Below are 16,068 nucleotides of genomic sequence, written 5' to 3'. Positions count from 1 at the left end.
AAAAGCTTTGCGCTTTCCCTTTCAGTGTATTAGTGACTGCCTGCACCCCCCCTCCCCCCCCCCCACCTCCTCTTTGCCGGCCTCCTCTCCTCCTCCACCCTCTCCTCAGCTCTTCTGACCGGAGGGAGGTGTTATTACAGGGGCTGTTGACTCTGCGGCTTTAGGTTTTGGGTCTCTGTTGTACTGAGCTGATAGCTTAATTAAACATGCAAATCGGATCTATCGAACACGTCTTAACAACCATTCTCCGTGTAGCTGTTATGTCGTGTCAGATGGTCTTTCTTTGTGTTTGAGCTTTTTTTTTTATAAATCTCATTATACGATACTAGCTCGTGTGAACATGCTGTTCCAGCTCAAGGTGAATTTAATTGAACACATACCTCATTGATCTTTGTGAAACAATGTGTGTACAATTGTGTTTTTGACGATCATTTTACTTCTGATATTACGTGCAATTCCACCGTTGTTCACAATTCAGTGGTGGTTGTATAATCCATAGTAGGATTCATCAAAAGCTGTATTCCTCCTCGAGATAATGCCTTGTTTTGGGATCCAGACCGCACTGTATTTAGACTTGCAGGAATGATGGCAGTACACGACATTGTAAGTCCTATTTTATGCCTTAACATCCCAAAAACATCCCAAACAAAAAAATATGACTCGACACCAGGTTGAGAATCAATGATCAGGTAACTAATTTATTCTTGCAAGAAGGAGCAGAGTTAACTCACATACAAAGGATATGGGTTAACTCGCACACATGGGGTATGTTGCTCAAAGGAACAGCAAAAAACATCAGGCTTATATAGTCCAAAACACAGGAGATAACAACAGTCGTAAATCGAGGTGGCGCTAATATCAGCCGCGGGTGTCGTAAAGTCGGGTCATCTGCGATGGGTCATCTGTGACGTCTTCTGGACTTCCAGCAGTTGTGAGATAATGTAGGAGACAACAAGTATTTCCCTGTCTCCTCATAAAGATCAACAACCTGAACAAATAAGTCCCTGCCTTCTCAGAATAGAACAACAACCTGTCTTCTGTTATCATTAGAGGAGGCAGCTGCAAGGTCGTACAGTCTCAGAGCCACACATGATATCAGTGCATTAAAACAACCCAAAGAGTGGAGAAAACACTATTTCTCCAACACAAACGGTACCAAAATAGTAAAAAAAAAAAAGCTAACATATTCTTCTGTCACCAGTAATATTCCTGTATAAGCACCTCATGTCAGTTCTGCTGTCACCTCAAGCTTGTGTAATGGCTGCAATGCAGGTATGATGAGAAGTGTTACCTCTGGCGTTAAGAAAACACTCAATTGATTGATTCTTTTTGACTTCTGATATGGTTGCACTGCAAGTAATGATGACTTGGGGGACAATTTCTAGCTCCCCTAGTTTACAACCCCAAGGCACACCAGCTCAGTTGCAGAGAATATGTAATCTTACATTTAAAATGAGTAGCTTCACACATGCAACCTTTTTTTGTACCAGTATTTTGTGGTAAATGATACTGTATCAGCAGTCTCTCTTGGATTACACTAAAACAATGTTTTAAGACGCTTGTGTTGGGCTGCACCCCTCACTTATTGCACCGCACTGCTTTTTGGTGTTCAGCTATTTTTCGACCGGCCACCGCATGATCAAGAGCTAGCAATTGCTGATATACCCCCACAGAAGTATGTGTGGCACGCATGAGCAGTACATCTCACTTGCTCTTTGGAGGTAGACTATTAAGTAAATGAGCAAAATAAAACGGCCACCTACGTACTCGGCCAATCACATATTTGTTGAATTGCATTTCAGAGTGCTATTTAAATATGGGGACTCAGGGGGTTGATTATTATAACATGTAAATAAAGCAATTTCCTTTTTTTTTTGTTTTTTGTTAGGTGTCATTTATATGATGGAAAATGCTATATTATGTACATATTTACGAAATACTTCACCTCTCCACAATATAAGCTAATAGTCTGCCACATGTGTACAAGGAGTGGACCCACAAGCACAAATGCAGACACAGGATTCAAGTATCAAAACGAGTCTTTACTTGAAAAGCAGACAAAAACCAAACAAAACCACAGGATGAACAGATCCAGAAAAATACAAACGATGATACATCTACACCAGGGGTGCCCAATACGCCGATCGCGGTCGTAGTGTGGGTAGATCGCATGGCATTGAAAAAACCCCAAAGAATGCAGTTATGAGGGGGCCTCACCTCCTCATCTGAAGCGCAAACGCCACAGTTTAGTCCACTAGCACCCCCTCCCCCCCGCTCGCGGCACAGACTGGGCAGGGGCGGTCCTGTAGGTAGATCACTTGGGCGTGGTCATTTTAAAAGTAGCTCCCAAGCTGAAAAAGTGTGGGCACCCCTGATCTACACTAAATGCTACCTAACAAATAAACTAGAAAAATACTTCTACCTAATCTAACTATAACACTAATCTGAACAATGACCGTAACAATAACTTGAAGAGTTTGGAAAACGCTGGAGAGTTTGGCATAAGACACAAAACAATCTGGCAACAAACAAAGGGAGACAGGACACTATATACAAGAGGAAAGTGGACACAGGTGGAAACAATCAGGGGCGGGGCAAACACTGGCGATGGCGGGAAAACAACCAAGGCAGGAAGAAAAGGGACCAGAAACGAGACAGGGTGAATACAAAATAAAACAGGAAGTGGAACATAAATATCTAAGCTCATTTTTTTACAGAACGGGCTGCAGACACGATCAATAGTGAAACGCAGCCAATATGTAAAATATAAATGAAAAACAACACATTTTTCACAAACTAATGTGTGATTGCTTATTTGTATTTGTATTTACATTTATGTTTTATTTTGTATGTAGCTACATATACAGATTCAAACTGTGTTAGCGGGTTCTCTGTCTTTGGCGGTCCCTAACTTTATCAACTAGAATTCATAATTGACTTACCATTCTCTAAAGTCTAAGATAAGATTGTGCTTTATTGATCCCAATTTGGGAAATGTTTGTTGCAGCAGTATAAAAAGACATGGCATTGTACAATAAAAATTGAAAGACAAGAAATAAACAAGAAAGTAGAAAATATACATGTTGAATTCACAAACATACTACGACATCATTGGTTGAATTGTATAATTTAAATATGCATACAGCTTGTTGGGTAGAGGCATATATTAAAGCGATAAATATAGCTGTTCATACTGTCATCTGCCAGTCAGTTATTGATGTTTGATGAAGCTGTCTCTCCCATTGACTTATGGCAGCTCCCAGCCAGGGAGCAGGCTAATCCTGTGTTGCAGGGATGTATAATGATATCCCTGGGCGCTATAGGATGTTTCTCTCTGTATGGTGCCAGCTTCCTAGGCCTCTGGCGCTGCTCTTTACGGGCCCTGGCCCAGCCCCAGCACCCTTATGCCAGCCATAGCCTTTAGGCGAGGGGCAGCTTTTGTAATGTCTTGCCTTGTCACTTCCCACCAAGGCAAATACAAAGCAATGACAAAAAGAGCAATTTCTTGGCCATTGCTTGTCATCAAGCTAATTGAGAAAGGAGGGTATGTTGGGAGTCTGGGGACGGCAGACAAGTACATGCGGCAGAGGGGGGGGGGACTTCTTGATTGGCAGTGGCCATGTGGGAGAGTACTTTTGTGTGTGTGCATGTCCATGTGTATGCGTCTGGGTCTGTGTGCGGGATAATCCTGGAGAATCTCTCTCTTTGAAGGGGAACAGATGTAGATTTACATATGTGGAGGGTCCCCAGCCTGTGATGAGATTAGCTGGTTGGGATCTTTCTTCACAGCAACTGGAAGGTGCATATTTAATAAATGCCTGGAGCTAGGCTGGGGCGTGCGGGGCCCGGCCCTCAGAGAGCCGCAGGACAAAGGCAAACGAGGCCCATGGCAGGCTGGCCCATATGGGAACAGGGCTGCTTACAGATTGCACCGGTCTTTCATTGGTTGTGGGACTAAGCTTTAAGGGGTTTATATACAGAGAGGGCAGCACTTGGCGGACCACTTCTGCATCCTCTTCACAACGAGGGGTAATAAAGGGATTTGGAGCTTTTCGCGGCTCATCTGTGGGCTTGTTTGCTCACTTTGTGTGTGTGTGTGTGTGTGTGTGTGTGTGTGTGTGTGTGTGTGTGTGTGTGTGTGTGTGTGTGTGTGTGTGTGTGTGTGTGTGTGTGTGTGTGTGTGTGTGTGTGTGTGTGTGTGTGTGTGTGTGTGTGTGTGTGTGTGTGTGTGTGTGTGTGTGTGTGTGTGTGTGTGTGTGTGTGTGTGTGTGTGTGTGTGTGTGTGTGTGTGTGTGTGTGTGTGTGTTTCCGAGAGTGCATTGAGTGTGTGAATATTGTGTTTGCATGCAAGTCTGTTTGACATTGTGCATTTACAACCAACTGTGTGCATTTCAATGTTACATAGTATTAAACATGATGCATGATATCAATGTGTTACATGAACCGAACACATCAGTGGCTGTGAGGACGATGTTGAACATGATTTACACTTGTCTGCTCATAACTATTTATTTGAGGCGATACAGCTTCTCCGTGGTTGGGTTTCTGTTAAATGGGGAGTTATTCCTCTGTTGCGTCAGGTAAGGTTGTCAAGTCTTGTTTACACAAGGAACAAGAAGTACACGTGTCCCCATATTTCCCCAACTTCCCACCGGACTACTACAAGCCATTTGAACACGGAAATAGCTGCGTTCTAACAAACCACAATAGATGCGCATAAACCACAACAGACGTTACAGCTCGTGTTCATCCGTTATGAATTCCAACCTATTAATGGAGGAGTAGTCATGCACTCCTTTCAGTGTAACGTTAGAAATGTGTAAGAGTTTTCTTACACAGAAACCCAAGTTAAGTTTTCATCCTGAAACAAAGTGTAGTACTTTTCTTAACAAGTACCAAGACATGTGTGAAAACTTTATCTAGCCTCATTGTTATCTTTCCCCTTTTTCTCGTGTTGCTCTATTGATTTCTTTTTTCAATGAGATCATAAAAAAGATAAAAACATATCCCAGAAACCCTCAATCTTGTTCTTAGACGATCCCAATGAGCTGTTCCTTATTCATCGGGGAAGCAGCTCATCTTGTGGAAGAAAGGGGTTTTGGAGGAGTCTATCATTTCCATCTCTCTCTGTTACTCTCTCTAGGTTTCCCCCCTTGTAGTTCGTGGAAGGACTGTGTCCACTCACTATGGTTTGATCATGTTTGTCTCACAGGGGAAGGGGGAAGTGAGGTAGAGTGAAACATAAGAGATTGAGGAAGGAGCTGGACTCTCCCTATGGTACTCTCTTCCCGGTTCAGCCTGGCACAATTCAAACATGTGTGTGAATGTGTAGTGTTCTACCTCTCAAAGGCAGTCACTGAGGGTAACGTGTAGCACCAGATCCCAACTTTTAGGTCCCTTCTTGTTGTCCCAAGATCTAGAGTCGACTGGAGCTGGGAGACATGCTTTTCTTTAGTTTGTTTTTTGGTTTGCTTTCACCAGCAGCACATCTGGAGAGACATTAGAAAGAACAAACAACATGCATAAAAGGGGGGTTGTGATGGGGGGGGAGGGTTAATGGATTCTTATCGCTATAGAAGCAACGGAGGAGGAACAGAGGATAATATGAGAAGAATTCACAAGCGTGGTTTTGAGAGAATTTGAGGTTAAAGAATTTCAGAGAGAATATAGAGGTGGGGGATAATGATAGAGAGAATGAAGGGGAAGGAGGAGAGAGACTGAGAGTGTATGGGAGGGCTTGATTGGAAAGGGGTATGCTGGTTCGAGGGGGGGGGGGGGGGGTTGTGTGGCCTACCCAGCATTCTCAGTGGATGTGGCAGCCCTCTGTGGACGTCCTCACACAGACACCCCAGCTAATGAATCAGACCTGGTTTCTACCAGTCAGAAGATCTACGTCTCTGTGCTCGCCAGAACAAAGCACACCTCCATTAATATTTAAGCGTTCTTTTTATCTCAATGCTAACACCGCTCAACACGATTTTTGTGAGCGAGACCGTGAAAGAGAAATATTGGGAAAGATGGAGGGGGGGGGGGGGAAAGTGGAAGAAGGAGAAACCTTGTGTTCTCAGGATTTCTGCTTGTCTGCTTTAATAGTCCCATTGGTAGCAGAGTTGCTTTCTCTGTTCCGCCCAGCAAGACATCAAAGAAACAACCTGGTATCCCAACTATTGTACACACAGTAGAAACATCTGGAGGAGTCCAACACAGGAGAACCTGTCAGTCTGATTGCTTTCTAGCCAAATACAGCACTTTCCCGTTACTGTAACTGCGATATATTCACATTTTATACATACAGAATATGGCTTCCACTGTTGAAATCGTCATTCTGTGCACCCTTAATGGCAGGGATTTCGACTATCAGAACGTTTTCTACAAATACAGCCTTAACAAAAGGTTCTATATATTGAGGTAGCTGATCTGAGATGTCCCATCACTTGATCTGATCTTGTGCGTCTCTCCTGAGTTTTTTAAGTGTATACCTTAGAGCAGGGGTGTCAAACTCAAGGCCCGGGGGCCAAATCAGGCCCGCGACTTCATTTTCTGTGGCCCCATAAGAGCTTGCAAAGAATATAATATGTTTATTATGGGTTACATTCTACTTCAGAAGCATGTTGCCCATAAACTACATGTCCCACAATGCATCTCAAATTTGACTTTTTTCTCAGAATTTGTCTTTTTTTCCAAATATGTCTTTTTTCTTAGAATTTCACTTTTTCTCAGATTTAGATTTTTTTCCCTCAAAATGTTACTTTTTTTTTTCTTCAGAAATTGGCTTTTCTTTTTAAATCATTTTGTGACATTCTCACTGAAGAGACTTGAAATTATTTGCCCCAGACTTCTGCTTTCAGACGTAGTTAATTATGAAGTTATTACCCTATCCGATAATAATTCAATGTAGAGGCAATAATGTAATATAATACATTATTTTATATATATTAAATATGTTTATATGTATTTGTATATAGTCTTAAAGTTACAACCGGCCCTTTGAGTGCAACCATAATGCGAATGTGGCCCGTGATGAAATTGAGTTTGACCCCCCTGCCTTAGAGGGAAGAACTGATGCTATCGGGAAACTATCTTTCTCCTACTTTGTCAGTTTCTCTCTTTACTCTTTCTCCATCTCTTTGCTCGAAGGTAAGGGAGGGTGTCGCTGCAACATTCCCATCTGGCCTCTCTTAGATTGTAACCACAGGAACATCTCCTAATTTGTCCTTAATTGAATTATCCCACTGTGTTCCTTTGGGATGGCACTCTGCCCCTAATACAAATGCAGCGAGGTAATCCATAAGAAAGAGAGGAGATGCTTAGCCATGCTTATTACAGCCTCAGACATTTAACACACTTAATCTACTATTAAATTCAATCTATTCTTTTTTGATCCTATGAGAACCTTCTACCCAACCCATTTGTAATCACCTCATAGGTAACATTGGCCAGAAAGAAAACAATGAAGAACAAAGCCATTACAATTCAACATGTATTCTACACATTACAGTAATTACTGGGCAACAATGAACCGTGACTCTGAGTCCGCTTGACAGAGAGAGATCCACAAACACAAAGAGAAGGCCTTCTAGACGCCCGGACTCAGACACGTAGATTAATTGGTTCTTTGTACCCAGAAATGGAGGGGCAGCGCCTGTACCTGCATGCTGGGCAGCCCAGGGGAAACGTGCAGGGATGGAGGGGGAACGTGGTCGTGTGGAAAGGGGGGGGGGTCGGCAACATCAAGGGTTGGTGGCCTGGTTTTGGGTGTTGTACAGAGCCTGAGGTGGAATAGGTGGAGGGGTGATAGTGAGGGAGGGGTGAATGGTGCCGTCAGGAGATCCCGGGGCAAGCGGCCGTGGGCATTCAGCTGTGAAAAGTCATTCAGAAGGAAAACGCCGGGCATCCTTTATTTATTTGTGTCTGAAATATTTATCTGTCACGCGGGCCGTTTTATAATGGGGCTGTCAGTCTCCTCTGCCCACTCAAGGGTGCGGACATGTTGCCCCTGAGCACCCGCCGAGGATCTCCTGTGAATAATTGCTGGAATTTCACTTTTGGGAACGTTGCACTCTGACCCCGAAGCTTGTTGTTTTTCTGCATCAAGAGAAAGGTAGAATGTTTTAAAGTATTTACCTTGGCCTGGCTTTTTCCATCACACACACACACACACACACACACACACACACACACACACACACACACACACACACACACACACACACACACACACACACACACACACACACACACACACACACACACACACACACACACACACACACACACACACACACACACACACACACACACACACACACACACACACACACAGGAAAATAAATAATTCATCCCTTTACTCCAAGATGAAAACCCAATCAAGCTGAAAATCCCTGTCTTGCTGCACCTCTGAGCTGCCGGTGCTGCTGGTTAATGTGATGCTCACTGTTCTAATGCGGCGTCGTGTCGGCACTCAAAGCGGAGGCCTCTTCTGAAGGAACGTGCACTCCCCAACATTAGTGGAAATTTTAATCTGGTGTAATCGCCTAAATGAAAGGCTACTTGTGTGTTTCACATTGAGCTGTAACGCTGAGTGAACGACGGGAGACGGCATCTTTCGAATTGTTTAGTCACCGCTGTCTCTTCGGGGAGAGACGTGCGAGTTTGAAAGCCTGTCAGGCGGATAAAGAGACTAAGCACACAACAACAATACAAATATGTTTTGTCGAGGGCGGAAGATGGCTCTGATGAGGGGCGGGTCAGGTGGGAGCCCTTTATGACACTCTGAATCTCATCTGTGCATACTGAGTCGGATTAGCTAATGTATGCTGGCGTTCGCAAGCTTTTTCTGCTCTCACAACATACGGTACCGCTGTTGAATAGAACACATGCAAGTTATTGTTGCTTGTTTTGCAGATAAAACAAGATTTCCATGCAGGTGTTGATACAGTCGGCACCTGTGGACCTACTACGACATGAAGATCGTGTATTCAGTATGTTGAGGTCTACAGAGAGACGATATATTTATATTCAGACATATGCTTAAGGAGGCACACAGAGGTAGACTAAAGACGCATACAGATACATATGTCCCACATACTGTATGAAGGCAATTAGGTAGTACAGTAGTACATACTGTAGACTCACATGCACACCAAAATGCAATGCTTGTAGTCTGAGCATGCATAATTAAGGTGTACCTTGTTTGGAGAGTGCATGTCGCCTCTCGGTGTGCACACCACATCCCCAGAAAGAAGCTTTGAATAATGAAAAGTGTCACCTATGCAAAATGCAGTGGATGAGTATGCCTGCCTGCGAATGTGCTTTGTGCATGTTTTCGTGTGTGCATACTTGTGTATATATGCGGTTGTATTGTGCATATATCTGAAAATGGGTGCAGATCGGCAGACAGACGGAGGTGTCGGTAAAGGTGTGTCTGCCTATGGTGATGTAAAGGGTGGGCTCTTTGTCATTTAACATAGTGCCAATAGGACACTGAACCATATGTGAGTGCAGAGAGCTGACAGCTGAGGCCCAGTCCTCCCACATCCTCATCCCCAAACCCCCACAGCATCCCTCCCTCTCCCCGCCTATCCTCTCTGACTGGCGGCTCGTGTTGTCCCGTGAAGCAGAGGCACAAACACAGACATGGTCCAGGACGTCTGTCAAGAGCCATGTCTTCATCACAGGCTTTGTGCTGATGATGGGATTGGGTGGAGCTCACTAGCAGCCTTGGTTACGCTACTGGATACTTGTCCTTTAATGACTCAAATGTAAACGTTCACTTAGGGCTGCTCGATTATGTCAACAATCATAATCTCGATTATTTGGGTCAATAATTGGTATCACGATTATTAAAAACGATTATCCATTTACTTTGAAAACATCAATTTATTGGAGACATTTTTTTTGAACAGTATGTTTTTAACAGTCGATTACCCTGAACTCATAACTTGTGTAACTGAACTGAAAAAAAAAAAAAAAGATTATAATAATAAAAAATAATCGTTATATTTCGATTACGTTGTTTTCGTAATCGTTGCAAGCCATAATCGTAATTGCGATACAAATACGATTAATTGAGCAGCCCTACGTTCACTTCACTTCGACCAGGTCATCCTATTGTAATGAAGCCTTTATTTTAATTTGCAAGACTCAATGAGCAGGATTGAAGACAGTGTTTCCGCCAGACCAGGGCTGAGAGGGCGTCCAACCCGGGATTGGGGGTGTGACCTCACGTCGTGTCACGTGACTTGAATTTTGAACTGAGCCGTTCCTTATAGATACTATCTCTTTACGTATTAGTGATGGAAATTCCGTTTTTTTCGGCTCCTAAACGGCCCTTCATATTACCACAGTTTACCACAGACCCTCAGTTTTGCAGCTGCGAGGCTCCGGCACTCGCAGTTCACTCGCGTGCTCCAGTAGCACCCCCCACCAAAGCTCGCCGGCAGTACACTTTCTGTCACAGGAACACGCTTTGCTGGCGGCGAAAATAATCCCACCAGACTCCTTTGCCCCTCCAACAGAGGGATGTCCTTGTCCTTTTTCCTTTTCGTCATTTCAAGCGATAAAAACTCTCGACGCCCTCGGCTCGAGTTCAGGGCGTTCCGAGCTGAATAACGGCCCGTCCACACTACAGCTTCAAAAAAAGCTTGGAGCTGGGCGTGTCTGAAGCTTGGAGCTGGGCGTGTCTGAAGCTTGGGGATTTTATTCGAGCACCGCGACCAACAACCAATCACATGAATGTCCCGCCCCCGGCATACAAAGTAAAAAACCCCAGGGATTTTATGCGAGCAATATATATATATATCTATAAACTCCCCAAACAGGCGAAAACCTACCAGTTTCACCCAGTGTCTCTTCCACCTCCCTCCATGCCTGGTTCCTCCGGTTTGTATCCCGGTAAATAGTTCTGGTCGTAAAGAACCGGGTGATTTGCTACCGTAATTTCTCGTTTGGAATATGAGGAAATGAACTGCGGTCTGGCTCTCCCAGCTTGCACGCGGTTTGATTGGCTAGCGCTTGAACTGTCAGATTTGCATAAACGGGATTTGATTGGCTGACGCTGGCTACTCCGGTGTCTCCGGCTGCAGAAGTTGAACATTGTTCAACTTCTGCAGCCGGAGACGAAGGAGACGGACCGCTATGCTACCCACAATTCAGTTCGGTGAAAAGCGAGGCAACGTGACGTCACCCCATTCAAAGTGAATGGGCAGACGCGTTGGAAACCGTTTTTGAAGCTGTCGAAGCTGTAGTGTGGACCGGCCGTAAGGGCGTCGAATGACGGCAAGACGCCCCCCTGGCGGAAACGCTGATTGAAGATCAACGTCCTGTTAAGTGGAATATGTTAAATGGATGCTCATCAGAACTAAGAGATACAGTCAACATGTAATACGGCTCATGAGTCAGGTAGTGACACATGCTGTAGTTGGTTTTGAAATGTTGGCATAACCTTATTAAGTGATCAGTGTGTTGTAAAACATGCTTTTATCTCAAGTCATCGATAGGAGCAGCTGTTGAAAAAGTGATTAAAAGCCCAAATGAATTGTAAACCAACATGTGATCTATATTCATGATACATGGTGGCCACTGAGAAGTGCATAATGAATTCACTTGCACATCTCTCATACCATGATGTTGTAATGATCTTTAGATATCATAATGTTTAACCAGTGACATTAGTGTTACTCTTGTTTTATACGGCACTCATCGTTTTTATCAATAACTACATTGAACGACTTCATTCATTAAATCATTTTCTTTTAGGGCATCACCAGTCATGTCTACTTGTCACTTGTATCTCATCCTCGGTCCCTGTAGTCTTCTGAATGGAACAGCTTCTTTAGGATTCCTTTATGCTGTAATTGGCCTTAGGCGCACAAGAAAGTGCGTGTAGTATATTAAATAAAATGTTAGATATGTTTGATGGAAGGATCCATTGATAAACTGAAGGACAGGGCTCACAATGGAGAGAAAAATGCCTGAAATTTGTATTTATAGTTTATTGAGAGTATGATACGAACTGTCATGTTGTTTGAAAACAAAAAAGTCAAAGGTGTCGCCCTTAATACAAAAAGAGAAAACACTTTTTTTAGACAAAAGCTATAAAAAAGTAGCTTAGATGGTCTCCGGGTACAGCACTGCAGTCATTGTTATGCATGGAAGAGTGAACCCCGTTGTGATAGGTTACCAAGTCTGCTGGAGCAGAAGCAGGACAAGGAATCTGGACAATCAAATGGAGTGGATCTGTACTTTACTTGGACAAAAGCAGTGCAGATAGACTTAGGCATGATAAGGAGATGGATGGTGCCCTTAGTGTTCAGAAGCTGAAGTTGGCCCATGAATTAGTAAAGTGGAAAAGTAGCTAATCGTGTTCAAGAGCTGGTTCCAACATGGGGGTGAGATGAGTAGTGAGCAGAGGATCAGGTGGAGGCATACTGTAGGGAACACACTGTTTATATACTGACATCAGGTTTGTATCATTGTTGTCTGCAGGGTTTGGGACAATAGACTTCTCCGACTTCTTCTTTTCGGTAGAATAATGAGGAAACTGTTTTTTTGCAGGTTAAGAGAATGGACTTTTGTTTGTGTGGTTGTTGACCTTAAACCTCCTGTTTTGGAGTCTAACTTTTTCAAATGAAATGTATCTCGAAGTGAGAGGTGGTTCGGGTCATAATATGTGTGTATATACTTGTTATAACATATAACATATAACATACTAATGATGGAAACAAAGCAAGCAACATCACTGTGTGTGTGTGTGTGTGTGTGTGTGTGTGTGTGTGTGTGTGTGTGTGTGTGTGTGTGTGTGTGTGTGTGTGTGTGTGTGTGTGTGTGTGTGTGTGTGTGTGTGTGTGTGTGTGTGTGTGTGTGTGTGTGTGTGTGTGTGTGTGTGTGTGTGTGTGTGTGTGTGTGTGTGTGTGTGTGTGTGTGTGTGTGTGTGTGTGTGTGTGTGTGTGTGTGTGTGTGTGTGTGTGTGTGTGTGTGTGTGTGTGTGTGTGTGTGTGTGTGTGGATTCTCTCTGCTCAGAGGAGCTTTTTGATGAAAATTGAGGATAAATGTTAATTTTCTTAACTGCATCACAAGGGACTTGTAATTATATCTAAGAGCAGACAAGTACGTTGAAGCAAGCTAATGATGAAGCTTAATTCCTTGCCATTAAATAATGATTGCGACCTGGGTCATTCATACAATGTAGGGACAATAAATCATACACTTTCCTCCCCAACTACATATTATTGACACATTTTGATCAAAAGTGAATGTGCTGCACTTTAAAAACAAATCATTTGCACAATATGTAATGTGTGATGTGTATTTGGTAATGTATACAGTATGATGTAAAATGCCCCCCCCCCTCTCCCATCCACCCACTGACAACAACTACCTTAAAAACCCCACCCCGTAGGCATGGGCGAGACATAATATCTAATTAAGTTTCAGAGCTGCATTTTCATTTGTTAATCACTTAAGTGCTGCGAGGATAACCTGATATCCAAAGGTCTGGTCCCAGTAGCCCAAAATGTCAAAATGCAATTATATGCATGATTAGCCTGACCTGTTTCTATAGCACCCTCCCTCCCTGCCTCTCGCTGCCGGAGAAGCTGACAACTGCTGGCATGTTTATTTTGATGAGATTAGGTGTGGAGGAGGCCCACACTGTGTGCAGCAGTCATGGCACCCCCATCTGGTCACTGGCGGGATTGATAGAACAAACCGCCTTCAGTAAGTGGAGGGGAGAAATACATGGAGGGAGGGATGAGGAGAGAGTTTGCTCAGGTGGGGAAGATAATCTTTCAATCTCTGTCTAGCCTTAGGAACTGTTGGGAGAAAAAAAACAGAAACAAATCCTAAATAAAAATAAAACAATTGATGCTTCTTAAAGGATAATATGATCACAAATTATTAATCAAATCATCTTGATCCGGGAGGGCGGGCGCTTTACTTTGTGGTGCTTAGCAGAGCAGCAATCCTCTCTAATCTGATTGTGTCGAGATAAGGCGGATTTAGCCTCACCATTGTGTGACTCTGATTAAAGGGGGCAGGAGGCACACTGCTTCCCATGGTGGTCATGGAGACAGGTGAAGCACACACACAGATTCACACACAAATGCTGCTGTGAAGATATACATGTGCACATTCACATTGATGTCTATGTAAGTGTCATCGTGTTGATGTATATCCTGCATGCTAATAATACATTATGTAAGAATTTCCCAAATATATACTGTAAACTTTGTCAGAGTTCTATTTGAACAAATCCATACATTTATCTCTTCATTTCAGAGTTGTATTTAAACAATACAGACATTTGTAAATTATTTTTTCAATCTTAACTGTATTGTCTAATTACATATATTTATAGGTTGTCTGAGACACCACTAATTTCATAACACCGTTACACTCTCACTGCACATTTTCATAAGCAAACATACACACTCCACATCAGAACTTTCGTATGCCATGTGTCTCATTCAGTTCCTATGAAGTTGGCCTGCTTAGCCTAATTGGGTGTGGATTTGAGTTTGGAGTTAATAGATTTGAAAAGGAATATCTGAGGAAGTGTGCATTTTGACAAAGGCTGCAGGCTGGGATGTATGGAGCCCATGTGTCTCTGGAGAGTGGCGTCAGGTCCCTGGGTAGCCCATTAGAGTGCGCACCCCCTCCCGACCACCACCCCCACCTCCAAGTACACGGCTCCCCACACCGAGGGAGACCACAGCAGCCAGACGCAAAGCAGAATATTCATGTTACACTACCGTGTACGTGTGATCCTTCAGTCGGCTTATGCACACACCGACATGAACACACAGACAAACACAACACTCGCACAGCCACTGATACATTTGCGGAAACATGAAAAAGCCCGAGTACCACCGATGAATGTTTGAAATGAGGAAAAAAGGAACAGGCTTAGTCATTTTAAACATCAAAAATAACTCCAAGTGAACTTTTGAATTAAATTGCGTCAGTTATTTGAAATCGTACACAGAATGTTGAAACACGGAGGAAATCACCAGTTGGTGTTATCTGGGTTTGTCTGCAGGTTACTTCGTGCAGCCAGAGTTGGGCGTCTGAGGCCAAAGCTAGCCTGGGAAAACTTTGACACACCATTGCAAGGGCTCTTTCCAACAGGAAGGGCTTTGAGAAGTGTCTGAACGCCAAGAGGCCTTTTACAGTGCCACATCAGAGAGGCGAAGTAAAGACTAGATTGACCTTTGACCAGAGCCATTTACACCTCGGCGCAGACCACCTGGAAAAGCAATGAGTCAATGTTAACCACCATTTAAGCAGCTTCCACCTGCCCATTAACTTAAGAGCAAATCTGCTGTCACTCAACCTCCATGTTTGTACAGCATTACAGAGGGCATGCAATATTTCAATTTAAGTCCATTTTATTTCCATTTAAAAAACAGTACAAAAGAACTTGAATTTATTTACTGCTGTACCGCACCTACTGTACAGTAAATTAGTGTGTGCGTTTATTTCAAATTGTGTTTTTCATGAGCTTATCCTAATATTTCTAAAATCACTCACAATTGAAAACAGCTGTTTAGTTGTTGATTCAGCTTTTTAAATACCATGCTTGCAAGATGCTAACCTACGGTATAAAGTCCATCAGTACAAAGATATTGAAGTATGCTGTATGAGAGATATTTAGTTGTTTTTGGCAACAGACCGTCTGATTGGAATTATATTTTTCCTTATGATACATCAGCTTGGTTTGACTGAGAAGCATTAAGGGCATACAAATGGTTCGATATTTGAACCCTCCTTCTCCTCCGACCCTGTGGTCCTGCCATATTGAACATTGCCGAAAAGTACAGCACCAATGCAGAAGCTGCCCTGTACCCTGGAAATGATGAAATTCAGATTAGTCATCATCGTGTAGCCCCTCCATCCGGACTTGTGTTGATTCAAAGTTTGCTCGCAGGCTGTTGGCAGGGTGAGGTGCTGTGGGCCGCGGGCTTTGAGTGTGGCCTCATGTTCCATTCTGTTTCTGTGCCGCTGTGCCTCGGCTCCCCGTCCTCCTGGGCTGACACTTCACTGCAGCTCCAACAACTGCTGTGGGACACC

At 43.5% G+C, this 16,068-nt stretch overlaps 1 protein-coding gene and 1 long non-coding RNA gene across 4 annotated transcripts in view; one reads left to right on the top strand and one right to left on the bottom strand.

Moving 5' to 3' along the window:
- LOC307030741 overlaps positions 1 to 16,068 on the top strand; it is a 193,997-nt gene that overhangs the window by 31,105 nt on the left and 146,824 nt on the right. The window lies entirely within an intron of this gene.
- The window catches only part of LOC307030739 (uncharacterized protein), a 316,946-nt gene continuing 306,096 nt past the window's right edge, over positions 5,219 to 16,068 (bottom strand). For both annotated transcript variants that reach the window (XR_013805766.1, XM_079667369.1), the window contains one exon: positions 5,219 to 5,489. The gene's annotated coding sequence lies outside the window, so the exon portion shown is untranslated. The remainder of the gene's footprint in view (positions 5,490 to 16,068) is intronic.

Source organism: Notothenia rossii (genome assembly GCF_949606895.1).
Source record: "Notothenia rossii genome assembly, chromosome: 2".
NCBI lineage: Eukaryota > Metazoa > Chordata > Actinopteri > Perciformes > Nototheniidae > Notothenia > Notothenia rossii.
The sequence above is the reverse complement of the archived record's forward strand: the minus strand, read 5'-3'. Positions and strand labels throughout refer to the sequence as shown.